General features: G+C 42.2%; 1 protein-coding gene across 4 annotated transcripts in view; it reads left to right on the forward strand.

Annotated features, from left to right (window-relative positions):
- The window catches only part of Arhgap24 (Rho GTPase activating protein 24), a 310,110-nt gene that overhangs the window by 183,525 nt on the left and 98,777 nt on the right, over positions 1-27,808 (forward strand). The gene's annotated exons all lie outside the window — the stretch shown is intronic.

A 27,808-nucleotide genomic window follows, 5' to 3' on the forward strand; every position in this document is an offset into this window, starting at 1 on the left:
TCTGAAACCCTGGTGTCTAAGTTTGTGATGTGAGATATTCTTTGTTTACCCACACGCTAAGCACGGAAACTTTCTAAAGTCTCTCGGGCTGGGTCAGGACAGAAGTAGTGTGGGGTTTCTATGCGTTTGCTCATCAAAGTGAAACTACTTGGTCATCTGTGTGTGAGCATGTGTGTGTATGGGGAGGGGGAAGATTTTAAAATATCTTAGAACCAAAAGAAAACTCAATAATACTTATCTTCTAGTATGCTTCTAAGTAGCTAACAACATATAAGCTGTTGTGTGTATGTGTGTGTGTGTGTGTGTGTAAGCACATCTGGATAGTACAACCTCAAGTTTTATGTCTGCTAGACAGCACAGACACTGTAGGAGCTTGTGGAAGAATGTGGGGACAGAGTATGCATCCTCTGAGTCCTAACAACAGCTAAGCCGCGCTCTTGGGTAAACAGATGGCTCTTAATCTGTAGCTAATTCAGCATGTTAGCTGCTAAACCAAACCTATAAAACATAGAGAGAAGGTATACAGTTTTGTAGTGCCTAATAAATATGCCAGATATTTTCGTTCGTAAGTCGCACCTCAGAATCTTGAATCTAAGATTCAGGTATTATATAACTCAGGGTTAGAAAAAAAATTAGGAAAGCTACTTAGGAAAGGGTACTGTATTAAACTAAAGTGTAATTATGAAGGGACAGGAACACACTCTACATCCTTAGATATTGAATTTCTAGTGAAAGAACAATGCCATACCTAAGCAAGTTCACGGTCAGTGGAAATAAAGCAAAGAACAAGAATGTTTAATAAAAGATGTCAACTTGTGGAATGCACTTGTCTGTACTAATTAAGTAGCATTCCGGGGCAAGAGCAAAACAATTAACATAATATACCTTTAAAATGTTTATTTAGGATTAGTTTACATGTAATGGACTTTGAAAACAAATAAAGTAAATGTGCTTAATTAAATGTCAATGTATATTAAAATTATTTAAGGCAATCAACAAATAATATACAATATCAAATTGCTGGTCCTCCTTTTCTCTGTTTAACTGGAATTTTGGAACCCCCAAGCTAGAATGTCCCCTGCTTTCACATACATAGGGATTGCCTAGGGCCTTGAACAGTTTGCTGATGGCTTCTGGCTTCAGACTCTAAGACACTAAACTGATTCACAGAAGTAGCCTGGCTCTACCTTCTGCGTGACTCTCCTGCGAGCGAGAAGAGAACACTTCCATGTCACAGCTGTGGGCAGCGTCATGAGGAGGATTGACAATGGCTGTCCTTATGTTGAAACCTTGACCCTGCTGGGTGTCTACAGCCATCACCTGCAGTTTGGCTAATTCATTTTAAGTGCTTAGCATGACTGAAAAGGCGTTCTTTTCCCTGTGGTGTAAACACTTGAGTATCCATAGTGTTCTGATGACACTAGGCTTGGAGGGTCCAGTGAGGCCCATTAGTGCCCACGCTCAGCTTCCCCGCAGAAGGCTAGATAGTCATCATCCTGGATGGGACATGATCAGTCTGAGGTGAGGGGATTGCATGGTGTCAGCATTTATTCTTTAGATGACCAGCTGACTTCATGAAAAGAGATCCAAAGAGTCTGCATACCGCAGACCCTAACCTCAAAGCACACACCAGCCTGTTAAAACACATTCACTCAGATGCAATGAAATTCCCTTAATGAAAGAAATGACGTTTTGTTATTTATATAAGAGAAATGTCTAGAATTAAAAAAAAAAAATGTTTAAATACTTTAGCATGCTGTGTTCTTGCTTCCACTGCTTTCCTTTCAGATTTACGTTTTCTAGTCTAGGCGCTCGACTTACTACTGACTGCCACTCCTGTTAATTTATATCATTGGTCAGTCCGACACTTTGGCAAGAAGGGAGCCATGTTTTACCTCTTGAGAACAGAAGAACCCTATAGTCTTCTCAGAGGTCAAGCGACCTGTTCACTGCCTAACTAGGAGATAGGGTGACAGAGGGGAAGAGGAAGACACATGGCCACTGTGCCAGCAATGGCTGTGCACCTGCCATGCCTCTTGCTCCTGTGAGGGCCTGGAACCCTACATGAATTGACTCCATTGACTGACAGTTTTTCGTTGAGTTGAGGGTCATGGAGCTGGAACACTGTACACTTACTAACATCTGTCTACAAGGTTCTACTCGTTAGCTCCATTCAAGGAAGTATAGATTCCCATGGTGTAGCCAACTTATGTAGAAGTCCTGAGGCTCACTCCTGGGCTTCTTAGGGAGGCCTAACTGATATAGAGAAAGGATGCCTAGACCATGGAGCATTCTAAGACTATTCTCTTGGGGTGTGCCTTGCTGAGGCCAGCGTCCTCTTATCCACAGGCTCCTTAGTAGACCCTGAGGCTATGAGTGATTGGAAGCTGAAGTAGCCACAGACAGGGCTCAAGGTTGCTCTTTGGAGACACTAACTGCAGACATTTCTTGCATGTCTAGTGAAGAGAGCTTCATTTTTTTTTTTTTTTTTTTTTAAGTTTTTGAGACAGAGCTTCATAATGGCCAGGATAACCTCAAAGTTGTTATATAAGAGAGGGCAGCCTTGAACTTGGGGTCTTTCTGCCTCTACCTCTGACGAGGTAGGATTACAGACATGTGACATTGCACCTTGTTTATGTAGTTTTGGGGGTTAAAATTCAGATCTATTTGCATGCAAGAAAGTGTTTCAGCAACTGGCCTGCATCGCTAGTTTGTGGCCTTATTTATCTTATGTTCAGTGTCTTCTAAAGAAAAATAAAGGGAGGGTAACTGCTCGAAGATCCTCCTAAATTGTAACTGGTTATCCTTGGTCACCACAGGAGCCATCCAAGGGATGGATTCTTCTTTTCAAAGTGCCTGGGACCATGACTGCAGTTTGGAGGGGTTTTTTGTTGTTGTTGTTGTTGTTGTTGTTGTTGTTTTGGTTTGCTTTGGGTTTTTTTTGGGTTTTTTTTGGGGGGGGTTTCTGATTTATAGCATATTTTAATATGTATGACATTTCTTGGGTGTGGGACTTGGGTCTAGGGATGAAGTTCTTTTGCCTAAATCACATGGAGGTAATTCCACACATACTCTTAGGACCCGTGGCTCAGCCGCAGTTTGCCTTGGTAGGCCAAAGCTAAAAATTTCCACTTGTGGTATTAGATTGGTTTTCATGACACTAAAGCGTACTTTGTAGGATTTGGGGCCTAGAGGTGTGTGTCTGTGTGTTATGATCAGGACGATTCCTGCTTAAGTATTTGAGTTATTTCTGCCAGCACAGGCTTAGAAGAGTCACACGTCGTCTACACACTGCTTTTGAGAAAATAGTAATTATCCACTAAATGTAAAGTTTGCTTAGCCCCACAAACACTCTCATCAATGTACAGATCCAGGAATCATCAAGAAGCTGGGGGCATAGCTCTGGAATACAGCTTAGCGTGTGTAAAGCCCTGTGTTCAGTACCTAAGACCTACCACATGCACACGCACACACACTCGAACACAAGTATGCACCGCACGCACACATACACGCATGCACACATGCACACAGACATGCACACACACATACACACAGACATGCACACACATGCATGCACACACACTCACATGTATGCACGCATGCATGCACGCACCCACATACGCACACACGCACACACAATTTGCTATTGAAAGGTCATTGAGACATGTACTTACAACTTCTAAATATTTCTACTAAGCATGAGCATTCTCCACAAAGAAATCATTGTCAAATATCCAATGGCACATTGAGATTTAAAAGAGTTTCCAAGTATTTCACCCTGGCATTTTCAAGTCAATGAAAATATGCTTTTATTATCCTCTTTGATTAAGTATTTTAAAGATCATTATGCACTGCATGTTCTGACCATGATGTATTAAACAAGTATACATGTTTTATCCCTTGCGACTCTTCGTCACCTGCAGAGCAGAGCAGAATATGACATGTGTCATCCGAGCACACCAGTGTGTCCAGATATTGCTTTGTAGCTATAAAGACCCATGTTCTGTTGTTTCTAATCTCTCTTATGAATCTCCAAACATTTTCACTTTCTCTCCCACTGTCAATACTACAAGCCAATAAAAGGGCCGAAAAGCAATGATTCCTCTTTATTAATAACCTTAGTACATTTATTGCCCATACAACAATTTATCATTTGAGATAGATCCCAGCAATAATTGTTTCCATATGAGGGCTCTGTCCTCCATCCCCATTAGGCTAGAATTGCTTTAGAGCGTGACCCCTCAAGCACTACTTGGCACAGTAGTTATTCAGTAAACGAGAGGAAATGAATAAACCAACCAAACGTTCCAGTAGAATCACCTAAGGAGTCCCTGCAAACCATTTATGGTGTTCTCAGTTTGATTTTCATAACAAAGACATTCAAGAAAGAATAATAAAATAATGATTATTCTAATCAAACAAAAGCACCACTGCCCATCACATGCAAGTACCCACACCCAGCTGCACCTAAGCTAGAAGGCATAGAGTGTGCCAAGAGACAAGTACAAGTCAGGTAGAAAGTTGGCGTTTAGCTGACCTGGCGAACCATCATTACCGTGTTCCCACTTCCCAACTCAGAAACAGGGTACATGGGTATTGAATAGTGATGGGATGATTAACTTTAAGTTAAGATAGACTGACATTTCCACTCCTGCTTTGATCAAATGAGAACCCTCAATATCACATTTCCCCTTGTATCTCACTTTTTTTCCACGTTTTTTATTCATTAAATATTTTTAAGAAAGAGAAAATACATTTCTTGTTTGAATGAAAATGAAATCCCTTAGCTTACTGTTTTCTTTTCCCAGTCTAGTGATAGAGTGGCATTTCCCACTGGGATTTAGTATTTAAACATGTGGAATTTCAAAGCTGGGGTGGGGAGTAGGAGAAAGAGTCAATAAATATCAAATACAAGTACAAGGATCCACTTGGAAAAGAAAAAAAAGGTATCCGATACCCAAGAATAGAACAGGTTTTAGCATAACTACTTGCATACAGTTGATGCTATGTCAGTGTCTCTAATCAGCCATAAGTGGGGGAGGGATGAGAGACGTTCTGCTGTAGCGGAAAGGAGGGGTCCAGCATGGCCTTTTCCTGTACTGACACCCCAATGTTCCCTTGCGCCCTTCAGACTCCCCAGGAACAAACAGTGGAGGAATGGCTACTGTATCTGTTTTGCACTAGCCACATGAGTGTTAGGTGAAAATGCAGAGACTCTCTTCTGGCTCATGCTCCTGATTCCTAAGTCTGATACTGGCTGAGGCCTCACAGTGGGAATTGCTGGGACTCTGATCTAGAATTCTCATTGTTGGGGCAATGGAATGGGGAATTATGAATTGTGTGTGGGCCCCCACAGATATCAGGCTGGGCTGTACCGAATCCCCAGCGATCACAGATTCCAAGCAATCAAGGAGGTGGCCTTCAGCAGAAAATATTTTTTGTTTGTTTGTTTTGTTTCTCATTTGAGCCTATAATCTCTCTCTCTCTCTCTCTCTCTCTCTCTCTCTCTTTTTTTTTTACTTCCTGTTTTCCGGCTAATTTCCTTATCCTGGAATTCCCTCTTGCTCCCTCCCCACTGCCCTGACCTCCCAACAGCCTTTCGCAGCATACTCTGACCTGGTAACAGGAACACTTATGTCATTCGCTCTCAGCTCCCCAGCCTGGCAGCCTGTTTCAAGCAATGTGCAGTGTTCTTAGCAACAGATTAGGGCAAATCCCCAGAGCTTCAAAGCAGAAGGCCGCTGAGTTACGTTCAGAATATCTGCCTGTGGGTTTGTGTTAGTTAACAAGCCCAGAACTGTTTTTCAACATTTGAAAATTTATCTTTAATTGAAACTTGGGAGGTGCAGTCACTTTCAAGAACACTGACTGATAAAATGAGTCAGATGTGCGCGTGCTGAGATATCTAGGTGGAACACTTAGGGCTCTCTGGCTCTCAGCAGAGGGTGATCTTAATTATCAGAGTTACTTATTGTGATCAATGGACACAGAAAATAGGGGAAGTATGACTTCCTTTAAGAAGCTTGAGGGAGCTTAAGTGATGAGTTACTTAGTCTCTCTGGGCCAGTGGTTACATTTGTAAAATCAGCCTCAGTCACATTTAAATTCTACGATGTGTACATAGGCTTTGCACAACAGACAAAATGGTAATTTGTGGATGGTAATATATTAACAAATGGATTACGAAGATTTGGTGGGCCTACAAATTTTTCTTTTTTTGATTATTTATTTATTTTCATGTTTATGTACATTGGTGCTTTGACTGCATGCATGTCTGTGTGAGGGCATCAGATCCCCTAGAGCAGGAGCTACAGACAGTTGTGAGCTGCCATGTAGGTGCTGGGATTTGAACACAGTTCCTCTGGAAGAACAGTCAATGCTCTTTACTGCTGAGCCGTCTCTCCAACCCCTGCAAATTTTTCTCACTGGGTCGGGAGATAAGGATGGGCAGTGATTACTAAAGAGAATAAGGAACATAAGTAGAAAATAAAGCGGGTGAGTGTGATCATCAGAAACAGATGCCGTGTTACCCACGACTTCCACCAACAGCACGAACACACTAGCATACTCAGAAGAGGACGTACCTATGTGTGATGACGACTATGTAAGAATGAGACGAAGACAGGGGGACAAAGAAGAAGAGTGCATGAAAGAGCATGTTTAAAATACAACCAAGAAGTCTTATCTGAACTCATTGGGTCAGATATATCTAATGCTCAAAGTCCTCCCTGACCCTCCCCCACTCCCAGCACAAGGCTACAACAAATACCGAAGTGTAGACGCACCAATTACAGGAGCCTGTTATCAGGCCACAGGGAGAAAAAAAAAGAGAGAGAGAGAAACTCGTGTGCCTTGAGCATACAGAACGTGATGCACCTGCTAAATCAAAGGGAAAGAAGCTGAAGTCTGAGCTTTCTGGCAGAAATCAAGGAGTGAACACAGGCCCCGAGACCATTTGTTAGTGACAAATGTTGGTCACTCCCTGCTTCGTGATGTGTTTGTTTCAATCCTTGCTCACTCGCTAATGGCAATATCTTCTCTGTATGAAAGCCCAGGCCCCCTCACGAGCTGCAAACACTCATCAGGATGGTAGCGGCATGAAGTGGGGAAGTGCGGAGTCAGTGCAAAGGCGTCCTCTGGTGGACTGGCCAAGGATCGGGGGTCAGGACCATGCACCTCACCCTTTACTAATTTTACAGTCGTATTTGTAGTCATTTAAAAGCAGGAGCATCCAGGTGATGCACCTAGACGCCAGCACTTGAGGAGAGAGAGGCAGATCATGAGTTCAAGACTAGCTTGAGCCATGGGAAGTTTGAAGCTTGTCTGAGCTACATGAGACTCTATCTGAAAACAGAAAACAAGTAAAAGATCAAATAGCAATCAATAATACTTCAGAGTGGAGTCAATAGGTCTTTTGAGGAATGTACTTACTGAGAGTGTGATTTGCAGAAAGTCCTTCCAGAGCTCGTGAGATTATCTTCCTTCCTCCTCCCCACCTCCTTCCTCTTCCTCCTCCTCACTGAGACAAGTTCTCATGTATTCCAAGCTGGCCTCAAGTTCATTATGTAGTCAGTCCATCCTTGAACTTCTGATTCCCCTGCCTCTGCCCGATGAGTGATGTCATCACAGCCCCGCCCCCTTTTGTTACGCCATTTATGTAGTACTGGCCATTTATGTAGAAATTAAACAAGGGCTTTGTAAGACTCAAGCACTCCACCAGCTGAGCTGCATCCCGAGACCTCTTGCCCATCCACTAAGAAATAAGTCCTTATAGGTTCGTATCCCTTCTACCCATAGTCGGCACACACTTACTAACTCTAACGGGTGTGATCATCAGAGAACAAGCTTTGCTTCTTTGTGGAGTGACTCAAAAAGAAAGGTAATTGTTGTGATTGTCAAATGATTTGTAGGGCTATGAAAGAAGCAAGGAGATAGAATAAAACGGAAGGTTGTGTGCAAACACAATTTTTAATAAATTACAGAGGTCAAATGTGTCTGTCTTGAGGATGTAGGACAGAATGTCATTGTCACTTGTGGTGGTCATAGGATCAATACCTTTGTGTTCTCTGTGTGTGAGCCATGGTCTCTGTTTCTTCACATTACAACAAAGCTTAACGGTATGTCAAAAATGTCTGTCTGTGTCACAAAGCAGAAGAAAAATATGACCCAGTCAAGGTCTCGCTCCCAGCTTCTGGATGAAGCCTCATGAGTTCCTTAGTTGAGAATGGCTCTTCCACCTTGCCCCACATAAAATCTCCATGTACATCTGTCTCTGGGTCTTAATGTCTTTTTTAAAAGAACTCCCACCCTGTCTCGAAAAACCAAAAAATAAAAAATTAAAAAAAATAAAAATAAATAAAAAAGAACTCCCGTATTACTGCATCTGCATATTTGAAAGTTCTTCTGAGTGACACGGTGAACTCTTGATTCAGCTCATCATGTCTGCCCTGTGAGAGGTTGCCCTTGCCTAAATTTGCAGGTCAGGTGGAAACTGTGCTTACGAAGGCAAGGGCACGTGATGACAGACAGAGACGAGTTTAAAATAAAAGAGGCCAAACCACACTTTGCCCAAGTCATCTTGGGCAAGTGCTCATAACAGCATGAGAAGAAAAGCATCGTCCCAAGAGGAGGTCGAAAGTGGGGTTCATGTGGGGTTGGGCCTTGATGTGACAGGTGATTAGGCCACAAAAGTAAGTTAGGATGAGAGGTCTGCTCCCCTAAGACCCAGAACATCAGACACACAACACTGGCCATACTCTGATCCCAATAAAATCACTGTGCTGTGGATACTATTGAAAATAAAGTCCCTGTATGAGAATGACACTCTGGAATAGAAAAGTGGGCAGTCTTGTTAAGTAGCCACCGTGTGCCGGATCTGTTGCGCTGTCTATGACTTCAGCAGGAGGAACAATTTAAACTTCTTCCCAATCCTTCTTTAGAGGCCTGTAAATGTTACATGTGGTGCCAGCCACTTCCCTAAGTGCGTTCCACACCCAAACCCTTGTAATTCTCACAAGAGTGCTATAAATAACAGATAGAGGAACTGGGCAGTTGAGGAAGTTGAGACAGAGGCTAGATAAATTCCAGTCAACTCGTGGCTGAGTCAGAGCTCAAATCGGATCCCACAGCCTTGTGGCTTAAGCACCATGGATACTGGCTCTCAGGAAAGACCTGTGATCTTTCTGACTCTGTCATTAAAACACCAAAATAGCCACGTTAAAAATGCGTTTTCTAAAAAGCTGTTGTTGCAGTTATTTCTACAGATGAGTTGCAACCTGCTCCTTTCTGTGTCTGAGCTGTCCTTCCGTGCGTGATGTGCGTTGAGGCACACTTTCTTAGGAGCAGCCCCCATCCCTACCATGCCCCTCCTTGCCTTGCCATGGACCTGCTCAGGTCTCTGTCCTTCCCCAGCAGGTTTTCTCCACCTCCTCTCCTTGAGCTAGGATAGAGCTTTCATTCGCTGCTATGATTGTGACTCTGGACTGTTTGACGTTCTCACAATCACCCTAAGTCATATGTAGCGACCTGACCATTGTTCCTGGTGTTCTCATGAACAATTCATTAGCTTAGAGCCCAGCCAATGAATATTTGATCCCTACTTGGTTGCCAAGGGAAGGGAAAACATGACAATGAACTACAAGTAGCATCTATGCCGTTACTTTTAAAAACAGTAATGAGGCATAAAAGAATCAATAAAAGTAATTATGCAAATTGTATTAGGCATTAAAATAGTCATTTTAAGTGTACAATTCTTAACATATTCATTGACTTGAAGAACGTTGCTCAAAGAGGAAACATATATATGTATATATGTAATGTATATACATATGTGTATATATGTGTGTCTATACATATGTGTATATGTGTGTCTATGTGTGTCTATACATATGTGTATATGTGTGTATATGTGTGTCTATACATATGTGTATATGTGTGTATATGTGTGTGTCTATACATATGTGTATGTGTGTGTATATGTGTGTCTATACATATGTGTATATGTGTGTATATGTGTGTCTATACATATGTGTATGTGTGTGTATATGTGTGTGTCTATACATATGTGTATATGTGTGTATATGTGTGTGTCTATACATATGTGTATATGTGTGTCTATACATATGTGTATATGTGTGTATATGTGTGTGTCTATACATATGTGTATATATGTGTGTATATTGATCTTAATTGTGCATCAGAAGATGAAAACTATCATTCAATTATTTTAACTTTTATCAACAGTATTTACTCAAAATTGAAATGCCATAAAAGTGTTTATGTTCACATGTAACCTATTTATTACTGACGATAAAGCATTAATCCTACATATACACAGTTGTATAATATTTTAGGCTTTTAAAGAAGATACTACCACAGTTTTTTTAAATTGAAGATGACTTAGAGGGTACCAACCACCCATATAAATAAATTGAGTGTCATTCATGTGACAGGAGGGATCCAAACAGCACATTATGGACTAATTATTTTTTTTTTATTGCTATGATAAAACACCACAACCAAAAGGAACTTCAAGATGGAAGGTTTTATTTTGACTTTTACAGTTGGAGACAGATGAGCCCATTATGACACAGAGGCTTGACAGCAGGTGCCTGGGGAGTCAGCAGTCCAGGAAGCTAAGAGAGGGTGTCTTCAGCTGCACATGGGATCAGAGGAAGAGAGACCTGGGGATGGTGTGGGCTGCCAACCCTCAAAGCCCTCCCTCAGAGGCACCCTTCCTCTAACAAGGCACCACCTCCCAATGGTGTCATCACATCCCCCAAGTAGCCCCACCTTCTACAGATGATGTGTTCAGATACCCGCTCCTGTGGAAGACGTTTTCATCTCAACTGCTACACTAAATAAGCTCTGACTTGGCATGCGTCCACAGAAACTGGTTCCAACTTCACATTTTTATCAAGAAACCCAAGGACTTGCTTTTCTGAGCTGTGTTGTAATTCTTGTCTCCAAGTGCAGAAGATGTATGCGTGAGGCTATGAAGAGGAGAGCAGGCTGGGGACGACCATGTGCCTGCCGTCTTCTCAGGTCTGATGGCCGTGTGGGCCTGTGGACAGCTCTGCAGTTGACCTGTGGTATTCTCCATGCTTCTGTCTCATTCCTTGCGGCTTGTGTCAAGTGAATCACTTACCACTCGCTTCTGCTGTAAATATAAGGTTTGGGATATTTAGTGGGACTGGGTCCAGTGCTTTGGGTTCTATATTTAAAAAGAAACTTATGACATTTTCAAAGTAGAAGATTGTCATGGCCACTCACAGAGACCTGCCCTGTGCTGAAATATGGCTTCTATAAATAAAAACTCAATGTTTTTTTTTTTAGCATTGGGACACACTTGTTGGAAATAGATTTGAAGTTGGCTTTGAACCATTTAACCTGCCACTTGATCAGCAGTTCACTCATGTTACTGATCTCATGAGGGAAGGGCACAAGCCGATGGAGAGCTAAATCAATTAACCCAATGAGATAGCATATATCAGTGTATCAAACATAAGCCTGCTGATTATTTTAAGTGTCTCGTTTCATCTTAATCTCTTGGTCTTGGCTTTCTAAATCATCATAAAGGCCATGAAAAGGGGGCCATTGAAAGAGTCTGTAGAAACAGTACAATGACTGCTCCTTACTAAACCTACCTATTATTTTTAAATGAGACTCAGAATGATTGCGTAATAGACCACTTCCATTCAGTAGAATATAAGCTGACTGAGTCTGAGCTAAGTGAACACCATACAGTGTGTCGTGATAAAAAAAAGAAAAATCCTAATGAGACTGTGATTATAGATGTAATGACAGGGAAGGAAGGTACAGTGAGGTCATTCTGAGCTGTCATCCTTAAGTAGTTTTGGCAGACAATCTGTTCTCAATGACAGGATAAGAGATACTGTTTCATGTGATGCCTGGTAATTCACCAAAGGGCCTGCTAATCTCTTGCAACTCGCCAGCCCCTACTCTCAGAGCAAGGTGAACTGAGACTTGCTTTTAACACAGCCTCAAGGGGAAACAGATGGGTCCTTTGCCGGATTCTTGGGGTGTAGGGAGCTCCCTGAACTGAATTTGGATCAAACCCCCAAATGCAGCACATGGGATCTCTTCCTATTTATGTAAACATAAAGGCTTGTGGTTTGTGGCTTTCCTTGTTAGGTTTAATAATTGGGTTCACTTATGATTCGAAGAGAGGCATTGAAGAGCACATATTAAGAGGAATCTTCCTTACTGACTGGAAGCCACATAACATGCCTGACTTAGGTACTGGTTACTGAGACGTGAGGCAAGTCCCTCAGATTCTCTGCTTTTATCACCTCTAAAGCAGGAGTGGCAGAATCTACCTCGTGTGATAATGATTACGTTTGAATAGCGCCTGGCTGACCAAGCCCAGTGTATCTACTGGACACTCTTATTGCTCCGGTGTTCTCTCCGGTGTTGTGCCAAAACAGCCTGGGGAGTTTATTTCAGTTTGTAGGTTTCAGCCCATCACAGAGAAAAGTTAGGCCACACACTCAAGCAGGAGCAGAAGCAAAATCTGTGCGGGAATGCTGCCTCCTGGCTTGCTCACTGGCCCATGCTCAGGTAGCTTTATCTACACACGCGGGTCCACCTGCTTGGAAATGGTGCCACCCAAAGAGAGCTAGGCCTGCGCAAATCCTCTCCAGTTGGGGCAGTGCCCTGCAGACATGCCCACAGGCCAACCTGATCTGGTGCATGCTCAGTTAAGGGTCCTCTTCCATGCTCCTCTTGGCTGTGCCAAGTCAGCCATAAGAACTAACCAGGGAAAATATTATCCTTATGTTTTACTGTAACAGTAGTTTTGGGGTTTATTTAAATTTGATATTAGAATTTTCTCTTCCTTTAAAATTAGAGAAAGAGGTTTGATACGTATAAAGTAGATAAAATTGAACTTTGTCTTGTGGAATCCTTCTTGCCTCTCCTGAGCGCACGCTGTACAAAGCACACTGGAAAACAGTTTCAGCAGTGTTTATAGGCCTACTGGTGCCTACAAATTGATAAGGGAAATAGTCCTGAAAATTGAAATACCAATAACGAATATTTGCTTTGTAGCTTTGTAGCTACAACTCTTTGCAGCTTTGCTGTGTAGCAAGCAGGTCGCCATTCCAAGCATTTTCACAAGCCAGATAAATTCATCTTCTTCCCATAGGTAAAAGCAAATAACTCAAGCAAGAATGTGTCCCTTAAACTCTTGACTACTTCAGATGTAATTTAAAAGGAAACAAGCACTTTTCCTGCTGAGCTTGTGTCTCATATACGCTGTAGATAAGTAGCATGGGCAGATGCAGCCATGCTATGTCTGTTTTAAATAAGTGTAGTAAATAACCATGTGCTGATAAATTCTACCTTCTGCCTGACCCATTACTGAATATAGTGGAAATCAAGTGAGAATCAACGCTGAGTTTACTTAACGGGATGCAAGAACGCCGCGTCCATGATATCCTAGTGCAGGCTCCGAAGTCATGGCATCTGACGCCAAATCATGCTGCTGCTGCCCCACCCAGGGAATTCTGGGCATATCTCTTAGCCTGCACCTCCTACACATCCTCCCTGCAGGTTAGAGGCTTCATTGTTAGAGCTTATACACCACAGAACCCAAAGCTAAGGGGCAGGTGATGTAATGCTCTTAAACGTTGTCATTTCAAGTGGGTAAGAGAAGGCCACCAGGCCTATGAAATGCACCAAACTGTCACATTGCCCCAATCAGCTCTCATCAAGCAAGGGGCGAAAAAGAAAACAAACCCATAATTCCGTGGTCGGGGATTCAGTCTGCCTGGAGCACTGGCAGGCCACACTGCGTACTCGTCAGCAGTGGCAAAAATTAGCCAACACTGTTTATACAGCTTTGTCTGTGATGTCTGGGTCACCGGCTGTCTGGAAAAAGAAGAGCATGGCTTCCTTTTTCTGTTAATGTGGCGTGCCAGCCAGCTGGCACTGGGGGAAGGGGGAGAAGCTCCGTCCTGACAGTGGAAGCAGTGTAACTCCGTCCTCACAGCAGGTCTTGTTATAACCTTGATCTATCCTAGGGATCCCCAGGGTCAAACGGCAGCACAGAACTCACAGCAGTGTGTACGCATCTCACTCCAAGGCCAGCACAACGCCCAACCATGGACTGCTGTGGATAATGCCAGATTCTCGCCATTGGCAGCAGCTAAAATGAAGAGTTCTGTGTGACTATATAATCATGTTTACAGTAAGGTGTTTGGTAGACCATAGATGCAACTACGCTTTGTTAAAGATGAGTGTAAGGATTTTCCTATCAGTAGTTTACCCAAAAGTTTTTGAGGCTCTAGTTTCTTTCTTTCTTTCTTTCTTTCTTTCTTTCTTTCTTTCTTTCTCTTTTTCTTGGTTCCATTATAATTTACATGTGTGCCTTACGACTTAGTGAAGGAGAAAAAAAGTATGGTAGGGGAAATATTAAGTACTAAAGTCGGAGAGTGATAAATAAAGTGCTGAGGATTAGAAGCAGATTTGTATTTTGTTTGGAGTTAGTCAGAATTGGGCTCCTGGGGCTGGAGAGATGGCTCAGGCTTAAGAGCATTTACTGCTCTTGCAGAGGACCCAGGTTCGGTTCCCAGTACCTACATGATAGCTTACAAGCACCCGGCACTCAAGTTCCAGGGCCTCTTCAGGCCTCTGAGAGCATCAGGAACACATACGGTCTACACACATGTATATGTACAAGCAAAACACTCATAAACATAAAATTAAAAAGACATAAATTTTTAAGGAATTGGACTTATGAAAATAAATGCATTTACTTGTGTATTATTATCATTACTTGTGTATTACCTGTAAAACATGGACATGCTGTTGGAAATTTTCTGGTTGCCATCAAGCTTTAGGAAGATTAGTCTCGTGGCACAGCACTATTTGCTATTTAAGCTAACACTGCCATTACAACGTTGCATTGTTTCTTGCTTCTTTTGTTGTCACTGTGTCTAATAATGTAAGTAGGGTAATAGAACTAAAAATTATATAAATTGTGAGAATTATAGTTAGTTCTTCCACTAACTGTGACAAGATGCAAATTTATAGAGAGGCTGAGGAAATGCATGGTAAGACAGTTTGATCGTAAAGTTATAACTTTACCCTTTTTAGTCAGTTGGCACATTCGGTGTAGATACAAAGGTGTATTTGGGGTTTAATGAGTCGTGTACACAGGCTCCGTACCTGGGAAATGTCTGTTGGAGTGCACTGAATGAAGTGCTGAGTGAAGGGACCCAACTTGATAAATTATTAATTAACACCGGGAAATATAAGTTTGCCAAAATAAATTTTATGAAATGTTAGGGGCAAGTATTTATTTAGATAAAAATAAGCAAAACATTAAAATGTGAGAATTTACAACTAGATGTGTAAAATTCTATCAGTGAGATTTTAAAATTTAGTACAGGGTAATTAAATACAATGGATGATCTATAAAGTCCATAAAACACAACTTGATCGCATGGTTTTAAACTTCTCATGGTTTGGGGAAGGTTATAGTGGACATTGACTTTTAATTTCCTTATGAAAAGATTCAGTGAGACCAGAGAAGTGCCTTGGTGGCAGACCACTTATCCAGCGTACATGAGCTCCAGGGTTTGAGGCCCTCTGTCAAAAACAGGACTAGAGTTCAGTGAAATAGCACATATGACATAGATCCTCCCTCTATAATGTAGTTTTCAGTGACTTTAATGACATTAGCAGTGTCAGTAGCATTAGCGGTTTGTCTTAGTTGAAGTTTTTCCTTTCAGATTCTTCCAGCCTTTGTGGTGTAGAGTTTTAACTTCCAGTTTTTTTGTTTTGTTTTGTTGTTTTTAATTTTTTTTTTCAGTTTCTTTTAAGAGTTGAAACCTACAAATGAGGCATAGCCATCAGGAAGAAAGAGAAACAGAGCACAGCCCACTGTTTGTACTTACGTTCTGGCCATTTTTGCACTTCTGTGTAGTTTTGTTCTTCTGCATAAGGTGGCAATCCCAAGCATTCAAGCTTGTAACTGTAAAATGTGTTTTCCAGGGAAAGAGGTCATCATTAAGGCAAAGCACCGTGCCCTCAGAGGCCTTTAATATTTAATGCTGGTATCATAGAGGTGTTGGCCTGAGAGAGAGAGAGAGGGGGGGGGGGGAGAGAGCAGCCGATTATAAAAACACCCAGAAGCTTGTGTCAAATGAATCAGAGCAATTGATTTTCTCCTCAAACAGAAGCGTGCCATGGGAAGTGCTTTAATATGGCAGAGACAGAGCCAAGAAGCTAGGCTTTAGAATGAATGAGGCATAGAAGACAAATTACAGGCACAATTTATAAAGGACATAAAGGGCAACTGTGCGGAGAAGTGGGGAAATAGGGTGACATGTTGAAATACGGTGTCCTGTGAGGGGCCATTGATGTATATCCTGGTGAAACATGGAGAAAGCGGAGAAGGGCCCACAAGTTAGAGGTCGTCTCTCCAAAGACCAAATATTAAGCACACCTGATACTTTTGTGACATCTCTTCATTGCAGTTTAATATTAAATCTGTCAGCCCTCTTAACCGGAGGTGACCCCTCAGCAGGTTATTGTGAGGCTCATCTGGCTAGGATGCCCAGACAACTAGGCTACGAGGACTGGAGGCTTTTATTGCCGTGTCTCTGGGAAACTCAAAGCTACTTTGCAATAGACTGTTCTACACTGAGGGAAGCATCCGGTGCTAAAGGAACAACGCATGGTAAACAAGTAGAGGTCCAGAGGGCAAGACAGTCATAAAGCAATGCCTGATTAGGAGCAGAATTAGCATTGGACTCAGGGTGCAATACAAAATAATTTGTCAGTCGCTGGTGTAATGGAAAGCAATTGCACACCTCCATTTTGTCTTTCCTTTGGTTGCTGAAATGAATTATGAAATCATTTTCCTGTTCACCACACTTGTGAACAGATTCTTTATCAATACTGTTTATAGTTTCCTTACTGGTATTGTCAATAAGGTACTTGGAAAGAAATAATTATTTCATACCCATTTTCTCAGATTTACTTTAACAGCATTTTGTATCTTGTGTAGTTTCTATGTATTTTCCCTTATAAAACCATATGCAATAGTTCTGTGCACACACAAACGCACACACCACATGCACACACATGCACTGTTCTTCTAAAACAAGATTAGATGATTTTTTAAAAACAGATGTTAACCTGGCTATTCCAAGGTACCAAAAGTGTTTTGTTGTTGTTGTTGTTGTTGTTGTTGTTGTTGTTGTTTGTTTTTTTGTTTTGTTTTGTTTTTTTCCTGTTGGTTGGTGATGAAATCCCTCTCAGGAATTTGCCTCGCAGCTGAGCTTATCAAGCTGTGTTCCCCAGTGAGGTCAGTCTCTGATGCCAAGGACCTCAGGTGCCGTCTTCCTCCGTCACAGTTCTCTGCGCTCTAATATTCTTTGAATAGCCAGTTGGTCTTAGCCCTGCTATCTGGCTCACCTCTTCTGAATCCCTGCCCATCTGCTGCCTTCGTAGGTAGTCTCAGACATGAGGCTCTTGCTCTCCTGTGCACCTCATGCCCTCTGAAAGGCGTGGCTTTGTGTGACCCCTGCCAGCCTCATGTTCAGCTTATTCCCAACTTCCTTTTAGTTCTATTCCCCCAAATGTGTCTCCCCTTGCTCAGTCCAACCTGGTGATCATTGCTACCACAGCAACACTGGCCACCATCACTCAGAGCATCAGAGCATGCTCCTAAGAAGTCTCACCTGAACACACTTCCCACAAATCACTAATGCAAGCACACACGGAGAGATGGGGCCCCCCTTGGTGGATGGTCCAGACACTTCTCATCAAATACAGACTCGTTGTGTGTCCCTCTCAATGTGATGTATCACGTCCCAACAACACTGCCAAATCCAGGGCTGCCACACCAACTGAGATTCTAACATCCCGGCCCCTGTAGTTAGAGCCATGTTACCGCCCAGCAGATCTACGTTTCTAGCTGGTAGCATGCTCTCTTTCAGGTACCAGCTTGAACTTCTGTGAGACATGTACTACCCATGCTAAGTCAAACAGGCCATCACACCTTCATTCGTTATTACAGAGCACTATTTCCTTTTGCATAGTGAATTTATCTTCTAATTTCTAATGAGTTGTTTATGAATTGGATCTATTTGGTATGGGAGATACCTTTCCCAAAACTTGCCCATCATAAACCCTGGGACGTTAGCCCAGAGAATGCGAAGTGGGCCCTGCTTATCTAACTACCCTTTCAGCACTTAGCTTTGGGACTGCCAGCAGAGAGTGTTAATTACAAGAAGGATAATTGGAGAGTTGGGGTGCTCTGCTCTTTAGGACCCTGTGCACCGGTGTTATGAGTATGTTTGATAATAGCTTGCTTTTCCCCCCAGTGTCAACAACATTATCTTAAAAGAATATTTATGTTTCATTTTTTCAACTGTTAGTGAAGAACCTTGAATTGTCCTATTGGCTGTGGAAATGAGGCTGCGTGAAAAAGAAAACATCTTATTGTTCCTTGTATTAAACACTAAATATTGGTTAAGAACTTTGAGTAAGACTTTGAGTAAGTCAAGTCAGTTACTTCTTTCTGACTCGACAAAGATCTGTACAAAAAACTTGAGGCAAGACTTATGATGGGCAAGCAATCATCTGACACTCAGGGAACGTGAGACCTCACTGCTGGATACGGAATATATCCTTGTGGGAGGAGCAGAGCAGAGGATGTAAATGATGGGACGAGGCGGGGAGAAAGAGGCCCCCAGAGCGTCCCTGAGCTCATCTACGATGAGTAAGAGCAGCAAGAGTATTCTAGAAGTGTGGTCTGGTAGCGGAAGGGGGTTATGCAATCCCCTTTGTTTGCTTTTCCCTCTAATGTGTGAGAGCGAAAGGGGAACTCTGCTGAGGGCTTCCACAAAACTGCTGTGAAAATAACCTGGAGTAACATCTTGAATTGGGAGCACATTAGAAAGAAGAGCATGTTACTGTGAGAGGATACGTCCCATGAGACGTGCAGCTCCACTCTTCCTGTGGAGCTCCATCCTCACTTCCATCCCTTCCGTCTTTTCTCCTGCAGGTCCTCTCAGCTTCCTCTGCTTGGGGAAGCTTAGCGGTGCTTGCTGGCCCCTCCAGTTTACCTTGCTGACCTTCTTATTGGGAGGGGAAGGGTCTTTTCAGAAAGATGCTTACTGTGACTGTTGCACTGCCCTCTACTGTGTTTCATAGATAGAAAGCATTTTTTCACTAACCCTTGATTTTCTGGGCTAATGATTACCAGGACAGAACTGTGTCCTATGACTCCATATGTTGAGATGAGAAGTAAAATTCTAACATCCATTTTAGAAAATCATAAACTATGACAATGAACATGCCTTCCTATATTTTAGGAATTAATTGCATAATTTATGTTAGAAGTTAGCATGAAATATTGAAGTCAGTGCATAGAAAATAGATGGGATCAATTGTAAAGAACTGTATATTTAAAAAGATTGGATTTTTATATAGAAAGAATCAGGAATAAATTCAAACTATAGCCCAATTTTTAAATTTCAACTTTAATATTTATATTTTCTTAGTCTATAAAGGATTTCATGTGTCCTTCTAAAGGTTTTAGATAATTTACAGTGGGTTACAAGACAATAAAATAATGCAAGACAAAAATCAATATTTATAGGTAGAGAAATAAATATATATGCTGAAAACATATATTTTGAAAATTGTTCTTAGTATTTTCTGCTGCAAAATCTTTTCTCATACATTATGTATATGACCCTCACCACAGCCTCTTAATGTTATTCCCAGTTTATTCTACATTAATCACATTAGTATTAATTTTACCTTATATGTAACATACAGATATTACATTATACTGTATTGACTTGGTTACTTTCTGTTGCTATGATGAAAGCAACTTAATGGAGAAAGGGCTTATTTTGGCTTACAGTTCTAGTGAAGATATCGTCTCCTGTGGCAGAGGAAGCATGGCGGCTAAAGCTTTGGGCTGGTCTGTCACGGTGCTTCTGCAGTCCAGAAGTACAGAGAGAACAGGAGGTGGGTCTTCCTCAAAGCCTGCTCACAGTCACAGGTTCCTCCAGAAAGCCTCATGTCCTAAAGGTTCCATAACCCTGCCAAGCGTTGGCACCGTTGATCCGTGGATCAAGCTCATGAGCCTGTGGGGGACACTCCACATCCAAAGAACAGGTATTGCAGAAGAAAAATGTAACTGGGGCATAAAGAGTTTAGTCCCTTGTCAAAGCACATTTGATTCTTTAGTCGGAGTGAAAAACTGAGGATTTAGAAACTTGGAAATGTATTTCACTATTCAGAGACGCTTGTCAACCAAGAGCAAACACTGCCAACCACCCCCCGCCCGCCGCCACCAGCCGCCACACACCTTTAAATACAAACTTGAGATCTTGACCTTTATTGCATGTTGTTTTTCACATTAACAAAGAACAGAGTCAACTTTGAGTTTTACACACTTGGAAAGATTCAGTACAAAGGACTTTTGTTGCTGGCTTTTAATAGACAATGTGATTTTCCCCTTTAACTATCCTTTCTGTGCTCCAGCAGAGGGAAGGGCACTCCACGCTTGCTGGGATTTCTCTTCCTTGGCCTTCCCACTGTCTTCTTCTTTGCTCCAAGAGGAAGGATCAGGGAGGACCACCCAGCATCTCCATGGTTCACTGCCTTTTAATGGACCATTCGGAACCAACCTAGGCATCCCATACAGGAAGGGGTAAAATGGCTCCATATAGCTGTCCTTTTACGTGGCCTCCTCGTACAAAGTAAGGGACACTTCCTCTGTGATGATAACCACTCAACACATAGCTCTGGAGGTTCCCACATCACTGCCCGCGCTAATGTAAACAATCTTTTTATTAGAAGCTCTATGGATATTCATGCACCAGCTCATCTGGGCCACTTCCCAATGGGTGCCTGATATACAGAGCATATTAGTAGGTTCTATTCTCTGCACAAATTGCAGCTAAGAAAATGTCTTCTCTTCTGCCCATGTGTGAGGGATATTTGAACAGATCACTTAGCCTTGGCGTTTAAAGTGGAATTCAAAGCATATGGTTCAGGGAGACTAACCAGGATGATTAAGTGATCTGACCCGTGCGTATAAAGCACCTACACTTAGCTGGGGTTTGCGTTTAAATACATGTCATGTTGACTCAGGAGTATTATTCGCCTCTAAAATACCATGTCCACTTAAGTGCTTAAGTTAAGCCACATCCATGGACTCTAGGCTACTCTTGGTTAATATCAGATTGAGGAAACTATCACATTTATGTTCATTGGATAATACTGAAAGTACATGGCCTTCCAGCCAGCCAAGGATTAAGATGCTGACAGAACTCTAGTTGGTCTGGGAAGATTAGTAATCGGTGTATGAGTTTCCTTCTCGATTTCAGTAGGACGTCCTCTTTTTTCTGAAAATAGCACAGATGGTTAATTTTGCTCGATGAATTATCATCCCATGCTTTTTAAAGAAAGAAAACAAGTATAAATGGAAACATAACTATGCTAGAAATGATGTCTGCTTTTTTTAGATTCCTATTTTTATATTCAACTTTTAATCTTCTGTGCTATTGCCAGGCAATAATGACGATCTACAAGTGCTACATTTAATTAAATGTATGTCTCTGTGTGTGTCTCTGTGTGTGTGTGTGTGTGTGTGTGTGTGTGTGTGTGTGTTTGTGGTGTGTGTGGTGTGTGTGACATGTGGCATCGTTGATCTTTCCCTAGATGCCACATTCAATACAGAAGTGTACAACTTGACATAAAAGTTGTTGTTTGGAAGGGCTGTTCTTAGAGCTGCGGTTTCTTTTTAAAGTCTTGCAGTCCTTTTATTGGAAGGCCTGAATGGGAGGGCATCTCCTTTTTCCCCTTTGTTGCTCCCGGGTGCAAAAAGCAGTGACCACTTGAGGATATTGTGAAGTTGACATATTTTTAAAAAGAAAAAAGCAGAGGTTGTGTGAGAAAGACGTGAGCTGTGCAAAGCTGAAATGGCACATTCCACTTAAATAAACATTTTGAAGAACAATACAGAGGGTCAACCCCAGAGCGAGCCTCTAGATGTTGCTTTTTAGTCATGTTATCCAGCAAAAGGAGTGAGGAGAGCACTGTGAAGCTTCTAGTCAGTATTGAGTCAAGATAAGCACAAATGTTAGCCTGGGTCACTTTATAGTGAAAGAAAGGTAAGAACGTGCTGTTTAAGGACACACACACACACACACACACACACACACACATTCACACACACAGTGAAACAAGAATAAAAATAGTGGGGTGAGCAGATAGAGCCCCTGTAGGTGAAGGCAGACGGTCTGAATGACAACAGCATGATCACCGGCCTGTAATCTAAAGCACAGAATACCCGAGAGTCATCACTGATATAACTAAGTGGCTATTAAGTGAAAAATGCTGATGATACACATCTGTTAGGAGAATACCAGATTGTTTATGTAGATCCTGCATCTACAAGCATGTGGGATGTGGCTGCTCCTCTTGAAATGTGGGCAGGGACTAATATCCTCCTTATAAAAATTAAAGAAGGAAAGGAGGAAAAAATACACTCAGACGGTAAGAACCTAATAAATACTAACCAGGCATCAAGGCAAAATTACTATTAGCAGAACTAGGTCACGTTGATATTGTGTAGTCAGCAGTGAGGATGGGAAAAGCACGTCCCCTGCCCCCCCGCCACCCCCTTAGACTTCCTTCTCCCAGTCCATCATTCCTATCTGGTCATGAGATGTGCAGCAGACAACTCCCGAGGGACAGCCTGCAAAGCATCTAACAAGTGTATCTCAAAATGGTCATCGAAATCAGGAACACTTTAAGGACTCACCAATGCAGAGGACTCAAAGGAGGCATGGGGACAGTGTGCTGAGGCTCTCTGGGCGAAAGCTTGCAACAGAAAAGGGAGTGAGAACCCAGGAAATTTGAAAAGAGAGTGGACTTCAGTGTACTGACATTAATCCAATAGTGATAATCAGGGCGTTGCATTCCTGTAACACTCATTTGAGATGTTATTTAATAAGGGCTAAGGAGAGGGTAGTGAGAAATCTGCTTTTTGTAAAACCTTGAGCATCTGAGGTTTGGAACCCCAGAACCCAGGCAAAAATCTGAGTGTAGCGGTGTGTACATTTAATCTGGGAACTGGATTGGGAGTCAAGAGGTTCTGGGGCTTATTGGCAAGCGATTCACTGAGAGATCCAGTCTCAAGGTAATAAGCTGGAGAGAGATAAAGAAAGACACATTATTGACCTCTGAATTCAAACGACTCATGCATGGATGAACATGCTCACACACGCGCCTGTGCACACATGCACGTGCGCGTGCACGCACGCGCACACACACACACACACACATCAATAGTAGGAGAAACAAATTGTAATTATAGGTGACACTAACTGTATGTTTTTCTTATTTTACATAAATCTAGACCTACCTTAAAATAAGTTGGTATTTTATAAATTAACCATGGTCTGATCACTCTAAAATTGGTAGTGTCATCTCATGAATATCCATCTGCTGAATATTGCTGGTATACTTTTCCCTAGATACAATGCAGACGAAATGTCTTTTTCTCCCCAAACCTGTCAGTATTGCATCTATCAAAAATGAGAGTCTCTGGCCGCAGTGCTCAAAATAGCAGGGGTTACGGTTCCCAAGGCAACAAGAAGCTCATAGGTGAGTTCATGATGTTCAGGGTATCCGTGTAGCTCGAGCTAGTGCCTCAGAGATGCTTGCTGCTCAAAATAAGTCTCATGGGATTTACCGGATGCCCCGACATAAGGAAGGATGGCAAAGGGCAACAGTTTCCACACCTGCTACTCTGCTTTCCCCACTGTACAAGGTATCCATATCTGACTGCCCAGAGCCCTGTGACTTGATAGCCAAAGGCCCCCACTTCTAGCATCTTCTGAGCATCCCCTCCCCCCGCCAAGGAAGCTGAGTCAGAAGTGGTACTGGATGTGTTTCAGCCCTGAAACTTTACTCCCCTTCTCTGCTCTTCCTAGCAGTCTTTGCAGACAACGTGGTTTTCAAAGATTGGCAGCAGCTAAGTCCCAGGCATCCCTAACAGAGGATGCTCCGTGTGCATCTGACAGTCCCTTCCATGGGCATCACTACAGTCTGTTTTAAGGGTTCAGAGCTGAGGTCAGGCAGATGAAAATTCTATTTAGACGCCTGCTTTAAATCTACCCAAAGAACAGAATAATGGAGAACATTTTTTTTCCTTTTTTGTTTCTTTACTGTATGTGTATGCGTGGTATATGCACATGCGTACATATCCGTGTGTGTGTGCGTGTGTGTGTGTGTGTGTGTGTGTGTGTGTGTGTGCAAGCTTACACACAGATATGAAAGGCTAGACGTCCATGGAGAGTGAAATTGCCTTGTGACTCCTCACTTATTTTTTTTAAGACAGAGTAGTATGTAACTGAAATTGAAGCTCTCTGATGGGTGAGACTGGCTGGATGGCAAGCCCCAGGGATCCCGCTGTGTTCACTCATCTCCATCTTGTGCTGAGATGACTGAGGCACACTACCAGGCCAATCTGTGTGTGTGCTGGGGATCGGACCTCAGGTCTTCATGCTTGTGCGAAAAGTGCTTTATCCGCTGTGCCAGCTCTCCAGTCCCACTCTAACGACAACTGAGACAAAGAGAAAAGCTTTCATTTCTCCATAAACTTCTATAATCATTTTGTTTCTTTTAAATATTAACATAAGCATTGTGCTAAAGTCACCGACTACAGCGAATCTCTGAAAACTTCCTGAACCTCAAGTTAAGACAAGTGCCAGACAATTGGGAAGTCCATTAAAAACTGAGAATAGATGGATCGTAATTAGAATTCTTGGATGGTAACTCATTTCACACAATTAAAGATGAAGATCTGCCCCTCCCCCCATGCTTTCCTGTATCCCTTATGCTCCTGTGCCCTCTTGTACTCCCTGTACCCTCCTGAGCCCCCTGTGCCCTTTTTCTCCCCTGTGGCTTCCTGTGTACCCAGTGCCTTTCTATGCCCCCTGTGTCTTCCTGTGCCCCTTGTGCCCTCTGGACTGGAGTCCGTATTCTAGCCAGAACTGTGCCGTTGCATCATTGTCTAATGGCTCAACAATTGAGCCTTAAAATGGGGAAGGTAAAGCCTGCCTAAGGTGCTGTGTAGATTGAGCTTGTGCATATAAAGCTCTTACAGAATTGTCCAAGGCCCAGAAAACATTTCATATCAGCTGTTTGCACCATTAACACAGTGCACCATTAGCACAGTGAGCCATTAGCACAGTAAGCCATTAGCACAGTGAGCTACTAGCACTGTGCACCATTAACATAGTGAGCCATTAGCACAGTGAGTCAATAGCACAGTGACCCATTAGCACGTTTGCCCAGTAGCCAGTAGTACATGACAGCAACAGAAGCTTCTCAGTACACACAGTAGCTTGCACCCCTCATGGCTTACTATTTCTCTTCCTCTAATTTTAAATGTTGCCAGCCAATTTTTGAGCCGAATGGAACCGCTCCCTGCCTATATTGTTAGTGGTTTTGATGCATATATCTGTAATTTCTTTCAAAGATGAAATTAAAATACTAGAAGTCATCTATTTGAAATGTAAATAAACTACTGTATGTGTTCTTAGCTGTCAACTCTGCTCTGTAGGAGAAAATGTGAGCTCAACACAGCATGGTGACCCATTACATGTCGGGGGATATTCTATCTGTGCCTCTGTGTGTGGCAGCTTTGTGTCTGTACTACTTAGTATCGACGGATCACTTAATTCAAAATCAAAGTCCACTGACTAGTAAGGACTTATTTCCCCATTAATTCACCTGTTTGGGTGTGGCATTATGACTATTTGGAGGTTTGGCATGTTTTATGCATGGGAACAAATGTTTGTAAGTTTTACTTAGTGTTCTAAGCTCATTATAAGTTCACTCATAAGCCAGATCTAAATGGAATAGGCATATAATCCCAGATAGTTGAAAAACTAAGGCACGAGGATCGTGATTTCAAATCTAGCCTAGGTAACTTAGCAAACTCTTTCCAAATGTGCATGTGTATATACATGCATGCGTGCATACACATGTGTATGGTATTTGTGTGTGTGATGTGTCGGTGTGTGTATACATGTTTCTCTGTGTATGCATGTGTGTACATGTGTGTGCACATGCATATGTGAGTGCATGCATGTATATGCATGTATGTGCATGCAGACATGCCTCTGTGTGTGTGTGTGTGTGTGTGTGTGTGTGTGTGCTTATGATATTATTATTTAGTTTTTAATAAGGGCCTTCTTTGTTTTTTCTTTGATATTGGGTATGTACCAGGAAATGTTTTTCAGCCATATCAGAAAAGGATTTCTGGGGCTGGCAAGAAAGGTACAATGGCTCCCTTGTTTGTAAAGGCATCCAGCAGTGTCTGCTTTGCTGTTCCATGGGTTACCTTCATATTTCCTTGTACCGAGTGAGCCATGTGTCCCGAACAGTGTGATTGTCCTCCTGTTTGCTGGACAGGGTGCCATTGAAATAAGAGAAGGGATTATCAGTAAAACTGAGATTATACTTGTGCCTGTTAATTCTCATCTTTGCCTGAACATTTCTCGGATAATTGCTAGTTACGAGAAAGAGTATTGAGTTTCTCCCCGGCTGTAGAAAATGTACATAAATCCATTACAGTCTTGGAGTTTTCACCTCTAGAAACATTCTATGTTATTGTTTGGTGGTAAGAGTGGACTAGAGTTTACATGATTTAGGAGAAAGTATAGCATCATGGAGTTTTTAAAAAATCAGCTATTATAAAATTAAAAATAATGTTACAACTGTTAAAGTAACTTTTATTTGCCTGATTTAAATTCTTGTATCAGTTGCTTACTGCCTTCTACTAAGCCATGTCTAGGCCTGGAAGCTTCTAGCCTCCATAAACCTAATCTGGACCTAGAATCTTTTCAGTCTCTGAGACCACTGCTGACTAAGCTCACCCTTTCTGGCCCACCTCTGACTCATTCAATACAGCTATACTGGCTCAAAATCCTCTCCAACTGACAGATTCAATCTGGTTTCCCTCAGTTTCTCACTGAATTGCTCTGCTTGGCTTAAAACTAACTCTAGAAGTCTGTTCTAATCTTCTGGTTCCTTCTCATCCTCTGGCTCATTCCGTCCTCACCTCAAACTCTCTCGGTAAAACTCTCCCAGTAAAAACTGCCCCTGAATTCCATGAACTGAACTGCCACAAACTCAACTCCACTGCACTGCCTCCCAACTCCCTGACTCAACCGAATTGACTGAACAAAACTCAGAGGCCTCCTGAGTGCTGAGATTAAAGGCGTGTACTACCACGCCTGGACCCAAGCTTTTCTTTACCTGAAACTTGCTCTGTACCAGACTGACATTCAACTCTTGACTCTGCCTCCTGGGATTAAAGGTGTGCCTGTATTCCAGCCAGATCAGATAGACCTACAAGGTCGTAGAATGTGATCTCTCGCCAGAGCAGCCATGTTCCGAATTAAGATACCTCTACAACAACCAGTAAAGAACATGAAAGTTGCACGATGAAACTCAGACATACAATTGATTTGTTGTTTCCAAAAAGCCCGTGCGTCAGCCTTCATATTCCAGTTGGCTGCGTTCATCTTGACCACTGATATATATATATATATATATTTCAACCTTATCTTGAGTTGTAAACAAGTCAAATAAATTAAAGCTAGGTGTATATACAATAGATGTCAAGATGCCCATGCTCACAGCTCACGCATCCAGGGGATCATATGGTGGCAGGTGAACTGTAAAGGACAGAGGACACTTGACTAACTGAATCAAAGGTATGACCACTTAAGCACAG

Source organism: Acomys russatus, chromosome 28 (assembly GCF_903995435.1).
Source record: "Acomys russatus chromosome 28, mAcoRus1.1, whole genome shotgun sequence".
Classification (NCBI taxonomy): domain Eukaryota; kingdom Metazoa; phylum Chordata; class Mammalia; order Rodentia; family Muridae; genus Acomys; species Acomys russatus.